Here is a 16,012-nt window from a genome sequence, read left to right on the forward strand (position 1 = left end):
CCCACTCGCCAGGTATCCGGTCGTGTCTCCCCTCTACTGGAGGTCCCCAAGCGTCCGGCACGTGTTCACGAGCCCTGTGCACTGCTTCAGTTAACAAACCTAAAATACTTTAATAGAGAGTTAGTTAATTCATCAGTGCGTTAGCCAAACTTGGCCTCCAGGGAGTTTCTTTGGCTGCCCGTGATGATCTCAAATGGGCTCAGTCTCACAGTTCTGTTTGCTCCAGCCCGCAAACCGCACAGGACTGCAGGTAGAGCATCTACCCACGGTGTTCCTTCAGTTGATATTTCCTTAGTTGGTCTTTCAGACTGTGGGTGATGGGGGCAATGTGACTTCTAACTTACCCCTAGTGAGGCAATTACAGCCTGGCACACCTTCCCAGTGTAGTATGCCCCTAGATCAGTATCCAAGGGGAAGGGCAGTCCGTACCACGGGATCATCTTTGTCATACACTTGGGTATGTGCCAGCCCACATCCCATCATTATACAACCCCACATTTTTACACATTTGTTCTAACCACTATTAAACATCTATTAAAGCCCTCAACCTGAATTCTCCCCTTTCCCCAATAGAGGTTTCACAGGGGTCTCAGACTCCCGCTCTCCCAGTGCCGCTCGTCTGGCATCTGCATCTGCATGGTTGTTACCTTGAGTTACTGGAATTCTTTATTTATTGTGTTATTTACACCTTACTCAAGCTGCTTCTGTCGGCAGCTGTAAAACTACAAATCAGTTCAGAGACAAGCCCAGTATTCTTAACTGGAGTCCCTGCCGTTGTGAGAGAATCCTATTTCTCCATAGCCATCCAGAATTGTGGCCTACATGCAACAAATACATACATTATATACATATACAGTAACCCTTTGTCCACACTTACATATAAAGGAATGGTTGATCCATCTGAGGAAACCCCAGTCTCAGCACCTGTAAGAGAGCTTGTTTCAAATTATTACAGGCGGCTTTTGCTGCTGGAACCAAGGCAATCTTGTCCTTGTACTGCACTCCCCCCTTAAGCAGATCTGTTAAAAGTTGTGCTCACCCCGTAAAAACATTGCACCCTGGCCCTGTTAAAATTCCACAATGCTCGACACAAAAGGGCCTTATTATAACTGCTTAATATTAGACACTCTAAAGCTGAAGCAACTCAGACTTGTGGGTTTCCTCGTCAGGGGAAGCACTCAGAATACCATCAACATACTGAGTGATCACAGTCAGTTGAAGCCACGTGATACCCTGTTCTGGATAGTCATTCTTTGTAATGCATAATATTCCAACCCAATAGATCTGGGATAAAACCACCCATTAAAATCTGGTACTCGGTAAGTAAAACTTGCTGCCCCAATACTCCTGTGGCTTCCTGCCATCTCCCCATATACATTACTCTATAGCACACTGTTGAACAGAGGAGTGAAACAAGCATGACAGTAGTGCTCCAGTATCCCCTAACAGAGAAACCAACACTCCATTAACAATACATTTTTATCCACTGGACTGGGACAGACTTAGGGAGGCTACAAGGGATTTACAGGATCTAATCGTTAGGTAAACAGATCTTCTCACAAGATGTTATTCTCCCCAGTCTCGATTCTAAACCTACAGCGTTTCAGCATGTCTGGTTTCGAGACATTCGAAAAAATCCAAATTGTTTCCACTATTGCAACTAATTGTATAAAAATACAAAAACTGTTTATCTAACTACTTTTACGTCCACCTGTACTGTACTTATACGTTTCAGACGCTCTTATATTTTCCAATCTCCTTACAGATGCAGCCATTCAAAGTGCGCGGTACAGACACGTACCGGAGGTAATTGGCTACGGCGTCGTGCATCGTGACGCGCGATGACGCAAAATACCGCGGTGCGTGATTGGTTGACCGACAGGGGCACTCGTGGTCCGTTGGTCTGTCGTAGAAAGACTTACTGTAAACGTCTTTACTGTGCCCGTTGTAGATATTGAATTTTACCACTGAAGGGAAATCTTAGTAGCTGAGCATAAAAAGAATAGGAGCATACTGTAACGCGTGTGAAGGCCATAAACGATATTAATTTTGGAACATAAACATACAGTATATAGCTGGTCTTGGTACTTTAAAGAAAAAAATACACACCAGTATTCCATTTCTCCCTAAACATTGTAAGCTTCGAAGTCTTTAACTAACGTGATACCGGAGTCAACAAGCATACTTTTAGAATTTGATTAAAAGGGAATATAATATGGAATCGCGTATCTCAAGAATTTAATAACGGTATGATTATATCCATGTACTGCGACAGGGCTCTGTAGGGCTGTTTCGCCTGCCTGTTCATGCGAGCTGTCTTGTAGCCTACTGGTCTAGGTGCATGACTACCAACTGGCAGGTTGTGTGTTCAAATCCAGCTGGTGCTGGACTCCTCATTTTTATTTATTTATTTTTTAATCGCGTAACATAAACATATTACCGTATGCAAACTGTACTGTATACAGTATGTATATGTATATTTAATGTCTTAACTGTGCCCGTTTAAGTATTGAATATTCATATCTAATTTTACCACTGAAGGGAAATCTTAGTAGCTGAGCATAAAAAGAATAGGAGCATACTGTAACGCGTGTGAAGGCCATAAACTATATTAATTTTGGAACATAAACATACAGTATATGGCTGGTCTCGGTACTTTAAAGAAAAAAATACACACCAGTATTCCATTTCTCCCTAAACATTGTAAGCTTCGAAGTCTTTAACTAACGTGATACCGTAGTCAACAAGCATACTTTTAGAATTTTATTAAAAGGTAATATAATATGGAATCGAGTATCTCAAGAAATTAATAACAATATAATTAAATTCATGTTGCAAAAGAACTGCAACGGACATAAACACTTCCTTGCTTTTAACAGAGCGTTCCATAATTTCTAACTACGAAAATGCCAGGTGAAAGGATTTGTAAACATATTTTGTTAAAGCAAGTCAGTTTTTTCCGCAACACATAAAAGACATTTTTCCAAGAAAGTTTAGCCTTTGTCACTAATGAAACCACTAAATAAAGACATAAATATAGAAATCTTAAGATTTGTTTTATTTAATGTTGGTAGCAGGATGAACTGTCAGAGTGTATGTTTTGTTGCAGAGTTGCTGCAAGATGTTAACAGTGAAAAAGGTATTTAGAAATGAGTTATTTCAAGATGAAAAAGAAAACATACACGAAACATGGTTTCATTATGACCAGAATCGGTCTTGAGATATTTTTAACTTGATTTACAGTATTTGAAAGGTATGTCTTAACACCGATACTACAGTGCTTAAGTACTGCTCACGTATATGTTTCTAGGTTTATATTATGCATTTCATACGGTCAAATTACTTTTGAGCAACTAATAAGAAGCGCGAAACGGTATGTGTTTTAGTTTCGTTTTGTGCGGGGACTCTGCTTTTAACAATGTCCCCGTGGATTGATTAGAGATATCAAGTACATACAAGTCATTTTTTAAATGTTGTATTTCGTCTTGAAAAAATGTTACGTGTACATCATCTATCAACAATTACACAGGTTCTGTTTCCATATTGCGGATTTTGGTTACGTAATATTATTTTCTAGATTTCACGTTGTGAATATATGATTTGGGCAAACAGAGCCGCAAAGAAGTTAATTATTGGTTGTTGTTTTTTTTTTTGCAGTTTTATCTAGAACAAGCGATGCTTAAACCTTTGTCTGATTCTTGTGAAACTATCCACACGACAGTTACAGTACCTAGGAGTTGACTTCAGTGATGTCACTGATGGGATGTTTCAAAAATCCATCCTCTGTAAAACGTCTTCTCTAGTTGTCCTGCATATGTATTCGCTAATGAAGCTGTGTGTTCTGAGCCTGGATCTCTACATTTCTGTATGAACCAGCTTAGAGGGCTAAAGACAGCTTGTGTTTAAATTGAGTGTAAGGCAATTTATGCTTCTAAAGTCATGGTCAGCATTTATTTTTGTACTGTGCTGTAAACTTGTTCTGTGCCAAGTCACATTATTTTATAGCGTTTTTATAGCGTTATCAAATCCAGTGGCGCTGTGTTAGTTTCCTGACTCCCATGTCACATGGTCTGTGATTGAAACCTGTAAAACTGGTTTAATTCGTCACAGCCAGCACTCTTCAGGTGTGAGGGTCTTCTGCTCAGAATGAAACGCTAAAATGTTTGTGTATATTCTAATGGTAGTGGGGGCAGGGTGTGTGGGAACAGGTTTGGTTGAAATTGCATTGGAGATCTATGTTCTTCACACCTGAAACATTTTCTCTGAAAGCATTTTCTTCGCAGTTTAACCGATCTTGTTACAGAATGTTACAGTTTACTATTATTATCCATATTAATTTTAAGTGCTTAATGTAAAATCTTGTAAAAATATATTTTCATTGTTCCAATATACATTAAGTCTGACTATCATATAATAAGTTAAATACAAAACTAAAGAAAAAATAGGGTTAAATATAATTCAAAATATTTTGCTAACAATGTTAACTGTTTATGAATAATAAAATGTATTAACTAAGGAGTAGGATGGCACAGTTGTTAGTATGTTTTTTGTTTTGTTTTTTTTTCATAAATACAACAGTAGTACCTGATGTCTCAGTGGCTTTCAAAATTAAATTATGCATGCAAACCTGTGAACTAGAAAGATAACTAAGATATCCATCCATTATATTCCATAATATCCATAAAATATATCGTGCTGAAATATGTGTGACACAGTGGTGCCCTGACACGGTGAGGTGCCCTGGCAGCTGTATGATGCAGTGGTGGTCGGGTATGTAGAGGTGTTGTGCGAGGCATGCTTTTTGCACGCATGCAGTAAATCCCATGATCGCTTTTGAACTTGGACAAAGTACTTCCAAAGGAGCGCTATGCGCAAAGATTTAACAAGCTCAACCCCCGCTGACGATTTGGTGTGAAGAAGCAGAACATTCAAGTTTCACAGACAGAAGCAGCACGCCAGCACAGCCAACATTAAAACGGAGGGCACACTACGATTTGCATTGACACAAAAGTGATCTGGGCAGACGTCGTTCCCTGCATAACGCAAAAAGTGGCAAAGCGCTTTTGGGTTGAGAGGACGCAAGAAGGTTTTTGTTTTGTGCCTTGATGTCAAGCTGAGAAAGTATCTTTAAACACTTTGCTTAGTTTCTCGAGAGACTGCCAAAAAGCAGTTCCCTCCCTTTCGTCTGAAGCCAGCTGAAAGGGGGTCTCGACAGAAGCACCTGGCAGCAGTGGGATTCGAACCCACGCCCCCAAAGAGACTGGAGCCTTAATCCAGCGCCTTAGACCGCTCGGCCACGCTACCCGCTGTGTGTTGTTTCTTTGTCTCATTACTTGCCCGGAGGAAGCCGGGTGGGTTTTGCTCTTGTCGCCCGACTTAGTGGCGTTATGACCGTGGAACCGACTGCACCTGCTTTTTCTGAGATGCTTCCCCTCTCATGGCGAGATCTCGACTTCTTTAACAACTCTGGATAAAGATCTTCTGTGGAGCAGGTTTCAGACCTCTGCGTACAGCACCCTTGATGTCATTTTATTTTTACAGCAGCCGCATCCGGAAAGTTGTGTCTTTTACGTTTTATTTGAACAACAAAACTACATACAATACAAACAAGAGCACATATAACGTATCAAGAAAATCGTCAGGGGCACATGCTATAATACAATTACACTTTATGAAAAACGATTACACAAGGTAAATAAAGATAAGGTCCGCACAGCTTGTTCTTACATTTCGAAAGAGTCCGTAAATACCCCTTGACGTCTATTTTGAACTGTTCAAACGTAGGACTCTTCCCAGACCATTTCACTTTATACCACATTCCTAAACGAGGATGCTTCTCCTGTTTTAGAACTATTTTGGGCGGTATGGCTTATACAGCACACCCACAGTATTCTAATGGTGGACTGCAGATCTGTGCTATAGTTCAGTCGAATTCAAAGGATCCAGCAATCGTACTGGATTTGACTGGGATTCTGAAATGTCTCTTGCAAAAGTATTCGGGTTTGCTTGAACCTTTGATACAAAAAGTGATCTGATCTGAAACTACCCAGCTTACAATCTCTGAGGTAGTTGTCACTAAACTCGGACGTGATGTGGCACACATGTGCCGTGTGCCTTTACTTTTGTAAAAAACTGGTATCGGGAAAAGTTTCTTAATATTTCTTTTGATTAGCATGCAAGAAAATGTGATCATTACCTATGGAATTTCCCGCCAGCGTGGAGCTTGAATTCACAACCTTGAGACTCAGTGTTCAAGAGTCACAGAAGAGGTCAGCCTGGTCTTCAGTTTGCCAACGATAAGCTCCGGCAGTGCTCCTCTGTAAAGCAGATTGTTCGGATCGGTTATGTGGGACGGCACTTCGATACTAAGATCGTTTGCAGCACACGCATGGTTTCCCCCTTCACGCAAAAAACATAGACGAAGGAAGCTCTATTGTCTTGGGCTGCTGACTCCCGGATTTAAAGCGCTCTGGGTGCCAGCTTAGTCTCTAACAAGCACACTATAAAGACAGGAATTACACTTTGCGCACGTCACGCATGGAATGGCGAGGCTACTTAATCCAATATTATCTAGTCTCACCTCATATGGTGCCGATTCCTGGTTTTCATTTAAGAAAGAGCACTGCAAACACCGTAAACAGTGCAAAACGTGTGATGAAAGAAGTCTTTTCCCCCCTTTGTCTAAAGCAGAACACAGCGGAGTCATGCCGAGGGTTGTGAGATCAAGATTTCAGTGGAGCACTGTCGTCTACGTCTTTAGCTACATAAGTTGGACATCTTCTTGTACACGGAAAGCAGATTGAGATCCTCTGACATGAAAAGTGCCAGATAAAAGCCATTTCTCATCCTTTCTCTTAGTGGTGGAGCTATCGCATGTAAATGAGGAAACTTGCAAGGCGAGCAGGCTCGGTGCACACCGAATGCAGATGTCTCAGAGCAGTTGAGACGTGTCCATGTGGCTGTCAAAGGACAGCACTTTGCCGGCGCCGTGGCTTAGTTGGCTAAAGCGCCTGTCTAGTAAACAGGAGATCCTGGGTCCGATTCCCAGCGGTGCCTTTCTTCCTGTCTTACTGTACAGAATTTATCCTTACGGGCAAATCCCATGCCTTTTAATTCAGGTGAATGCAAGTGTTCGTTTCCTTTCTGGAACAACTTGTTTTGAAAGAAATCTATACAGCTTGAGAAAGATGAAACACAAATCTTGCTTATCAGTGAAGAAGAGGTGCTCCCAGCAGGCCAGCTAATACCAGCAAGTTTTTTTTCACCCTGACCCAGAGAATGGAGAAAAGCGAGGCGCCTGTGGCTCTGCAGTGTAATCAGTTCGGGAGTTCGGCGGTTAGCTGAAAGAGTGGTAAATGGAGCTCGCCCCAGCCCGTCCTTATTCTTTTAAAGAGGATAAAAAATTAACTTCGCCGCCACTACTACCAGCTTTAAAAGACTGCCATGGGCACGGAAAAAAACACACCACAGATGACTTTTCTGGAACCGAAGCAGAGATTCCTTTACGAACCAACTGATAAAGCTCAGCCAGTGAATACTGTTAACAGAATGTGAAAGCACGATCAACTTTGTAACTGCAACCACAGGAAAAACAGCAAGAAGCAGGCTCCATTCCCCATTTAAATCTGTCGTGCGAGGCATGCTTTTTGGCACGCATGAAGTAAATCCCACGATCGCTTTTGAACTTGGACAAAGTACTTCCAAAGGAGCGCTATGCGCAAAGATTTAACAAGCTCAACCCCCCCCGATGATTTGGTGTGAAGAAGCAGAACATTCAAGTTTCGCAGACAGAAGCAGCACGCCAGCACAGCCAACATTAAAACGGAGGGCACACTACGATTTGCATTGACACAAAAGTGATCTGGGCAGACGTCGTTCCCTGCATAACGCAAAAAGTGGCAAAGCGCTTTTGGGTTGAGAGGACGCAAGAAGGTTTTTGTTTTGTGCCTTGATGTCAAGCTGAGAAAGTATCTTTAAACACTTTGCTTAGTTTCTCGAGAGACTGCCAAAAAGCAGTTCCCTCCCTTTCATCTGAAGCCAGCTGAAAGGGGGTCTCGACAGAAGCACCTGGCAGCGGTGGGATTCGAACCCACGCCCCCGAAGAGACTGGAGCCTTAATCCAGCGCCTCAGACCGCTCGGCCACGCTACCCGCTGTGTGTTGTCTCTTTGTCTCATTACTTGCCCGGAGGAAGCCGGGTGGGTTTTGCTCTTGTCGCCCGACTTAGTGGCGTTATGACCGTGGAACCGACTGCACCTGCTTTTTCTGAGATGCTTCCCCTCTCATGACGAGATCTCGACTTCTTTAACACCTCTGGATAAAGATCTTCTGTGGAGCAGGTTTCAGACCTCTGCGTACAGCACCCTTGATGTCATTTTATTTTTACAGCAGCCGCATCCGGAAAGTTGTGTCTTTTACGTTTTATTTGAACAACAAAACTACATACAATACAAACAAGAGCACATATAACGTATCAAGAAAATCGTCAGGGGCACATGCTATAATACAATTACACTTTATGAAAAACGATTACACAAGGTAAATAAAGATAAGGTCCGCACAGCTTGTTCTTACATTTCGAAAGAGTCCGTAAATACCCCTTGACGTCTATTTTGAACTGTTCAAACGTAGGACTCTTCCCAGACCATTTCACTTTATACCACATTCCTAAACGAGGATGCTTCTCCTGTTTTAGAACTATTTTGGGCGGTATGGCTTATACAGCACACCCACAGTATTCTAATGGTGGACTGCAGATCTGTGCTATAGTTCAGTCGAATTCAAAGGATCCAGCAATCGTACTGGATTTGACTGGGATTCTGAAATGTCTCTTGCAAAAGTATTCGGGTTTGCTTGAACCTTTGATACAAAAAGTGATCTGATCTGAAACTACCCAGCTTACAATCTCTGAGGTAGTTGTCACTAAACTCGGACGTGATGTGGCACACATGTGCCGTGTGCCTTTACTTTTGTAAAAAACTGGTATCGGGAAAAGTTTCTTAATATTTCTTTTGATTAGCATGCAAGAAAATGTGATCATTACCTATGGAATTTCCCGCCAGCGTGGAGCTTGAATTCACAACCTTGAGACTCAGTGTTCAAGAGTCACAGAAGAGGTCAGCCTGGTCTTCAGTTTGCCAACGATAAGCTCCGGCAGTGCTCCTCTGTAAAGCAGATTGTTCGGATCGGTTATGTGGGACGGCACTTCGATACTAAGATCGTTTGCAGCACACGCATGGTTTCCCCCTTCACGCAAAAAACATAGACGAAGGAAGCTCTATTGTCTTGGGCTGCTGACTCCCGGATTTAAAGCGCTCTGGGTGCCAGCTTAGTCTCTAACAAGCACACTCTAAAGACAGGAATTACACTTTGCGCACGTCACGCATGGAATGGCGAGGCTACTTGATCCAATATTATCTAGTCTCACCTCATATGGTGCAGATTCCTGGTTTTCATTTAAGAAAGAGCACTGCAAACACCGTAAACAGTGCAAAACGTGTGATGAAAGAAGTCTTTTCCCCCCTTTGTCTAAAGCAGAACACAGCGGAGTCATGCCGAGGGTTGTGAGATCAAGATTTCAGTGGAGCACTGTCGTCTACGTCTTTAGCTACATGAGTTGGACATCCTCTTGTACACGGAAAGCAGATTGAGATCCTCTGACATGAAAAGTGCCAGATAAAAGCCATTTCTCATCCTTTCTCTTAGTGGTGGAGCTATCGCATGTAAATGAGGAAACTTGCAAGGCGAGCAGGCTCAGTGCACACCGAATGCAGATGTCTCAGAGCAGTTGAGACGTGTCCCTGAGGCTGTCAAAGGACAGCACTTTGCCGGCGCCGTGGCTTAGTTGGCTAAAGCGCCTGTCTAGTAAACAGGAGATCCTGGGTCCGATTCCCAGCGGTGCCTTTCTTCCTGTCTTACTGTACAGAATTTATCCTTACGGGCAAATCCCATGCCTTTTAATTCAGGTGAATGCAAGTGTTCGTTTCCTTTCTGGAACAACTTGTTTTGAAAGAAATCTATACAGCTTGAGAAAGATGAAACACAAATCTTGCTTATCAGTGAAGAAGAGGTGCTCCCAGCAGGCCAGCTAATACCAGCAAGTTTTTTTTCACCCTGACCCAGAGAATGGAGAAAAGCGAGGCGCCTGTGGCTCTGCAGTGTAATCAGTTCGGGAGTTCGGCGGTTAGCTGAAAGAGTGGTAAATGGAGCTCGCCCCAGCCCGTCCTTATTCTTTTAAAGAGGATAAAAAATTAACTTCGCCGCCACTACTACCAGCTTTAAAAGACTGCCATGGGCACGGAAAAAAACACACCACAGATGACTTTTCTGGAACCGAAGCAGAGATTCCTTTACGAACCAACTGATAAAGCTCAGCCAGTGAATACTGTTAACAGAATGTGAAAGCACGATCAACTTTGTAACTGCAACCACAGGAAAAACAGCAAGAAGCAGGCTCCATTCCCCATTTAAATCTGTCGTGCGAGGCATGCTTTTTGGCACGCATGAAGTAAATCCCACGATCGCTTTTGAACTTGGACAAAGTACTTCCAAAGGAGCGCTATGCGCAAAGATTTAACAAGCTCAACCCCCGCCGATGATTCGGTGTGAAGAAGCAGAACATTCAAGTTTCACAGACAGAAGCAGCACGCCAGCACAGCCAACATTAAAACGGAGGGCACACTACGATTTGCATTGACACAAAAGTGATCTGGGCAGACGTCGTTCCCTGCATAACGCAAAAAGTGGCAAAGCGCTTTTGGGTTGAGAGGACGCAAGAAGGTTTTTGTTTTGTGCCTTGATGTCAAGCTGAGAAAGTATCTTTAAACACTTTGCTTAGTTTCTCGAGAGACTGCCAAAAAGCAGTTCCCTCCCTTTCGTCTGAAGCCAGCTGAAAGAGGGTCTCGACAGAAGCACCTGGCAGCAGTGGGATTCGAACCCACGCCCCTAAAGAGACTGGAGCCTTAATCCAGCGCCTTAGACCGCTCGGCCACGCTACCCGCTGTGTGTTGTTTCTTTGTCTCATTACTTGCCCGGAGGAAGCCGGGTGGGTTTTGCTCTTGTCGCCCGACTTAGTGGCGTTATGACCGTGGAACCGACTGCACCTGCTTTTTCTGAGATGCTTCCCCTCTCATGGCGAGATCTCGACTTCTTTAACACCTCTGGATAAAGATCTTCTGTGGAGCAGGTTTCAGACCTCTGCGTACAGCACCCTTGATGTCATTTTATTTTTACAGCAGCCGCATCCGGAAAGTTGTGTCTTTTACGTTTTATTTGAACAACAAAACTACATACAATACAAACAAGAGCACATATAACGTATCAAGAAAATCGTCAGTTGCACATGCTATAATACAATTACACTTTATGAAAAACGATTACACAAAGGTATTCGGGTTTGCTTGAACCTTTGATAAAAAAAGTGATCTGATCTGAAACTACCCAGCTTACAATCTCTGAGGTAGTTGTCACTAAACTCGGACGTGATGTGCCACACATGTGCCGTGTGCCTTTACTTTTGTAAAAAACTGGTATCGGGAAAATTAAGGTCGAAACCCAAAACAGTAACATATTTAAGAGTAAATGCCTCCTAATAGCTAGCAAACGCTCCTAGTTAGTAAAGTTGTTTGTGTCCCTGCCTGTCATGCGGGAAACCGGGGTTTGATTACCGACGGGGAGACAGCTAGTTTTTTTATGATCAGATTCCAGTCTTTAATGCTGTGTGTGAGAGTTTATGTAACTTTCCTTTTCTCACATTTTCTGACGACTATTCCTAAGGAGCGCCCTGTCAACTCCTAATACTTTTCAAAAATCTGCCTGCATGTTTGATTAGTTTTGTTTTACTTAGAAAAAGTTCAATATCGATCATAACTAAAGAAAATTATGATCAGAAACAAAAACAAAATGTTGAAGATGCAACTCGATCTTGAATCAGAGATGGGTGACATGGGCTTCTGTTCTGATATTGTTGTACGAGAAACAGGAGGAATCTCTTCTCTCCTATGGAGCATGAGCTGAATCAGGAATGAGACATGTCATATATCAACGCATGACCTACATCGTAAAACTAAAACTAAAATAAAAACTAACATTAAGTTATCAGAGACATCCATTTATATACAAACAAGAGACAGACAAAGCAATAATTCTACATGAACTTGTCCTGCACTGATCAGACTAATTGAAATGGTCTGATTCAGAGCCTGTGCAGCTTGTGCTAATACAACAACGCCAGTATTGAACCCTCAGCACCATACTGACTACTGAGCACAAGTTCAGCTGCTCTCCAGCTTTGTTACGCATGTTTTTTTATTGCAAATGGAGCGGATCTCCAGTCAGTACAGTGTTAGTCAGCAGCCTCTACTAGTAATACATCGCCCCTGTCCAAAATCTCTAGGTAAAAAAAAACACATTTTATACATTTGTCTGTTTAAAGATATAATCTCTTTAAAAAAGACAAAGGGTTTGTGTGTCAATTGTTTCGAATTAATTTTTAACGCAAAGAAAAGTAGTTTTCTTCCAAGAAATCACACATTTGTCGCAACCTCCATACTATACTTCTCTCTTGTAGTATTAAAGCATTTTGATTTAAACTGAACAATATATTAAATGTTTCATCTATACACTAACGATTAACATAGGCAGCCTTGAACGGATTGCGGAAATCAAATATACAGATGGATTCAGAGTGTGCTTTCCAACTTTTGTGTAACATTTTCCTTTGATAGGGCGGAGTTGTTTTTAAAATCTGGATTAAATAAAAAGGAGTGACGTCAGTGTAAAACAGCTTTCCTTCATGGGGAACAACAGTTGTGTTCCATATTTCTAATTATTTTGGTTTCAAGATAGCAATTTAGTATGAAACATAAAAGCCAGCTGGATAAATCTGTTACACGTCATTTACAATGGTCTTTCAACTAATAGCCCGTGCAGGGATCAAACCCCAACTGTTGTTGTGAGTTGCATAAGGCTCTGCAACATGCAGATGAGAAACTAACCTCTGCTTCTTCATTATATACACAGTGAGCTATATTTGCGAGCCTACTGCCCCCTGCGGGCTCTGTATTTGATTGCGGTACAAGACCGGCCGTGGAGGTAAAGTGAGACGGGTGTGTACATTAAAAGGCTCATAGCGTCCCTGGGAAGGCTCAAACCACCACCCTTTTTGTTAACAACCGAGCCACAAAGACTCATGTACAGCTTAACACTCCTCGGTCTCAGTGAAAGTGATACACTGGAGTGAAAGTGAAAGTGATAAATTTCTGGAGAATCATTTGTCAGTTTCCCTACGGGACTAATAAAGTATTATCTATCTCTCTTAAAGGAAAATCGCCAACAGTGGCCGATATCTATTGGAGTTTTTTTCATTCTATACTGCAATTTCTGAAGGGTACAGGCTTGGGGAATTGGACCTTATGGTGAAGGCTGCGGGCTCAGCAGCAGCAGAACCTGATCAGTATCGGTTGACTCCGATATACTTTGACAACTTAACTTCTGGATTTAGAGACATTTACCTTAGTGTCGGTATACTAAGATGTTTTGGTATCGAGGAAGGAGGGACAAAGCAAATTGGCAGAATGTGTGCTACTTTGTTGACTACAAGTCCTCACATGCCAGAGGGTCAATATTAAAAAAAAACGTAACAGTATAATCTCTTGTACTTCAAAATTTAATAGTGTCTGTTACATTGTGTCTCACACCTAAGTCTCAGAATTGTGAGACGAGTTTGTAATCAGGAGGGAGGGCAATAGCAATTCAGCAGAAATTGCATTCACCTTTTCCCAATGCATTCTCACATGCCATTTTCTCACATGCCATGCTCAGAGGGTCATATTTTTAAAATGGTATCATAAAATGTCCTGAAGTTCAGGATTTTGACAGTCTGTTATATTGTGTCTCACACCTTGATGTCAGAAATATGAGATGATTTTAAAATCAAGAGGGAGGGTCCTAGAAATATAGCAAACATTGCATTTACCATTTGACAATGTATTCTCTCGTGCCATGTTCAGAGGGTCGTATTTAAAAAAACGGTACAGTACAATGTCCTGAAGTTCAGGATTTTGATAGTCTTTTCCATTGTCTATCACACATCTGTGTCAGAATTTTTAGACATTTTTATAACCAGGAGGTAGGTTCGATCACCCTCTGCTCATCCTCAGTTAACCATATAGTCTCATATGCCATGTTCTAAATGTCCCATTTAAAACTGCTATATTAAAATTTCTTGTAAAATGCAAGAGTTTGAGACTTTTTATGATCAGAAGGCAAGGTCGTGGAAAATATGCAGGAAGTGCCAGTGAATTTACGTTTTGCCTTTGTCTTATTTACTCGTGGTATAACATGCCAGTTTGTTTTATTGTGAGTTGTGTTTCTGAAATGTGTTTCATACAAAAATGCAATTTGGACAGTCTCTACTTACATATTCCCCTTTACTGAGGAAATGTACAATAATACATCCGGATAAGTATTTTTAAAAATGACTGTAGAGAGCCATCTACAGGCGAAAGACGACATAACATGACACCAGTAGCATTTAAGATGGAACGAAAAACACAAAGCAGCAGCTGGCGAATAAGAAGCCAACTTCAGCCTCGTTAATGCAATAGCATTAGGTGAGGTGGAAAAATATTTCTTGCTCTGAATCGTAACATTTTTATAGGAGGTGTTCTAGGACCTCTTGCCTCAGAAAAAAAACTGCCAGTACATCAGTTATTTCTACTCCATCAATAGCAGCAGTGTTATCAGTACTGAGCCCTAAATGTAGGTCCTATCATCATATAAAAAGTCGAAAGTATCGACTGCATTCAACTGATAAAATGTATCTTCTATGAGAGTTATATCTTTATCCAAAATACATCAGAAACAAATTTGCACGTTTTTTGGGGGGGATCCTGAAGACTGAGACTCAAAACTTTTTTTTCCTTCTCTCCAGGAGGAAGGATTATTCAGATGCAAACATTGTCCCAAAATCGATGTACTCTTCAATGATATTCAAATCCTCAAATTCTTCATCTGAAGGTCGATATTGAAATATGATATCGTACAAATTGTGGTTTTCTTTTTAAAGCAAATTTTATGCTTTAAATTAAATAAATTGTATTTATTATGAATGTGCCGGAATTTTTTCAGTACTTTAGAGGGTTCTGCCATTTTAGATGTTATGCTGTTCCTGTCTGATTTATCAAATGTGTCATTTAAATCTCCCGTCATTTCTATATCAGCCTGAAGGCCTTGAAGTAAAGATTGCAATTCATCCAAAAATGCAATTCATCCAAAAAAAGTTTCCCACTGGTGATACATACAAGGAAATGAATGTACATTTTCCCCCCAAATCAACAAATTTAAAATCAAATACCTCCCTCATCTGCAGGTGGAGAGAATAATGTCAGAATAAATACAGGTTTAAAAGTCAGGAGCATTGATAGTCCTATTTTAAAATGACACTAAAATGCTCACAATATATTAAAAAGCTCTGTAAAATAATAAAAAAATTAAAAAAGGTAAAAAGAAATAATACACAGTTATAAAGCTCAGGAATTATCAAGGGGAACTTACAATGGGTTGATATGATTTAAAAAATAAAATATTTGAAAAAATCCACTTACAATATGCTAAAAATGGCAAGAATACTTAAAACAGGTTTTGAAATTTAAAAAAAATAAAACAAGTTAAAAATAAATACTAAATGGGTTTAAAATTCAGGAATGTGATTGGTCAGATGCTTACAATGAGTGTTGCTGGTGTTTCGTGTGATTTACTGAAATGAAAAAATATTCAATTTAAAAAAGGCAAGAGCTCGTATGAAAAAAAAGTTCTTAAGTATCTTTGTTGTAAGAGCTGCACCAGAACTAGTGTATTCATATACATCAGAAAAGTAGCTGAACTTGACTGGTTTCTATTCAGTTATATGCATTAGGGATGAAAAGGAGACTTACATGGATTTTATTAGGTTTTAGGAATCAGAACATTTATTTTTACACATTTATGCCTATGAGGAGAAATAACTTCCTGCT

General features: G+C 41.0%; 5 non-coding genes across 5 annotated transcripts; 2 read left to right on the forward strand and 3 right to left on the reverse strand.

The window, feature by feature from the left end:
- Window positions 1-5,222: 5,222 nt before the first annotated feature.
- On the reverse strand, window positions 5,223-5,304 carry trnal-aag (transfer RNA leucine (anticodon AAG)). The gene has a single exon. It is a non-coding gene; the product is annotated as a tRNA-Leu (tRNA).
- A 1,678-nt stretch (window positions 5,305-6,982) lies between these two features.
- On the forward strand, window positions 6,983-7,056 carry trnat-agu (transfer RNA threonine (anticodon AGU)). Its single transcript has one exon. It is a non-coding gene; the product is annotated as a tRNA-Thr (tRNA).
- A 1,012-nt stretch (window positions 7,057-8,068) lies between these two features.
- trnal-aag (transfer RNA leucine (anticodon AAG)) lies at window positions 8,069-8,150 on the reverse strand. Its single transcript has one exon. It is a non-coding gene; the product is annotated as a tRNA-Leu (tRNA).
- Window positions 8,151-9,828: 1,678 nt separating this feature from the next.
- On the forward strand, window positions 9,829-9,902 carry trnat-agu (transfer RNA threonine (anticodon AGU)). The gene has a single exon. It is a non-coding gene; the product is annotated as a tRNA-Thr (tRNA).
- Window positions 9,903-10,914: 1,012 nt separating this feature from the next.
- On the reverse strand, window positions 10,915-10,996 carry trnal-aag (transfer RNA leucine (anticodon AAG)). Its single transcript has one exon. It is a non-coding gene; the product is annotated as a tRNA-Leu (tRNA).
- Window positions 10,997-16,012: the final 5,016 nt, after the last annotated feature.

This window comes from Lepisosteus oculatus, chromosome 14 (genome assembly GCF_040954835.1).
Source record: "Lepisosteus oculatus isolate fLepOcu1 chromosome 14, fLepOcu1.hap2, whole genome shotgun sequence".
NCBI classification, from domain to species: Eukaryota; Metazoa; Chordata; class Actinopteri; order Semionotiformes; family Lepisosteidae; genus Lepisosteus; species Lepisosteus oculatus.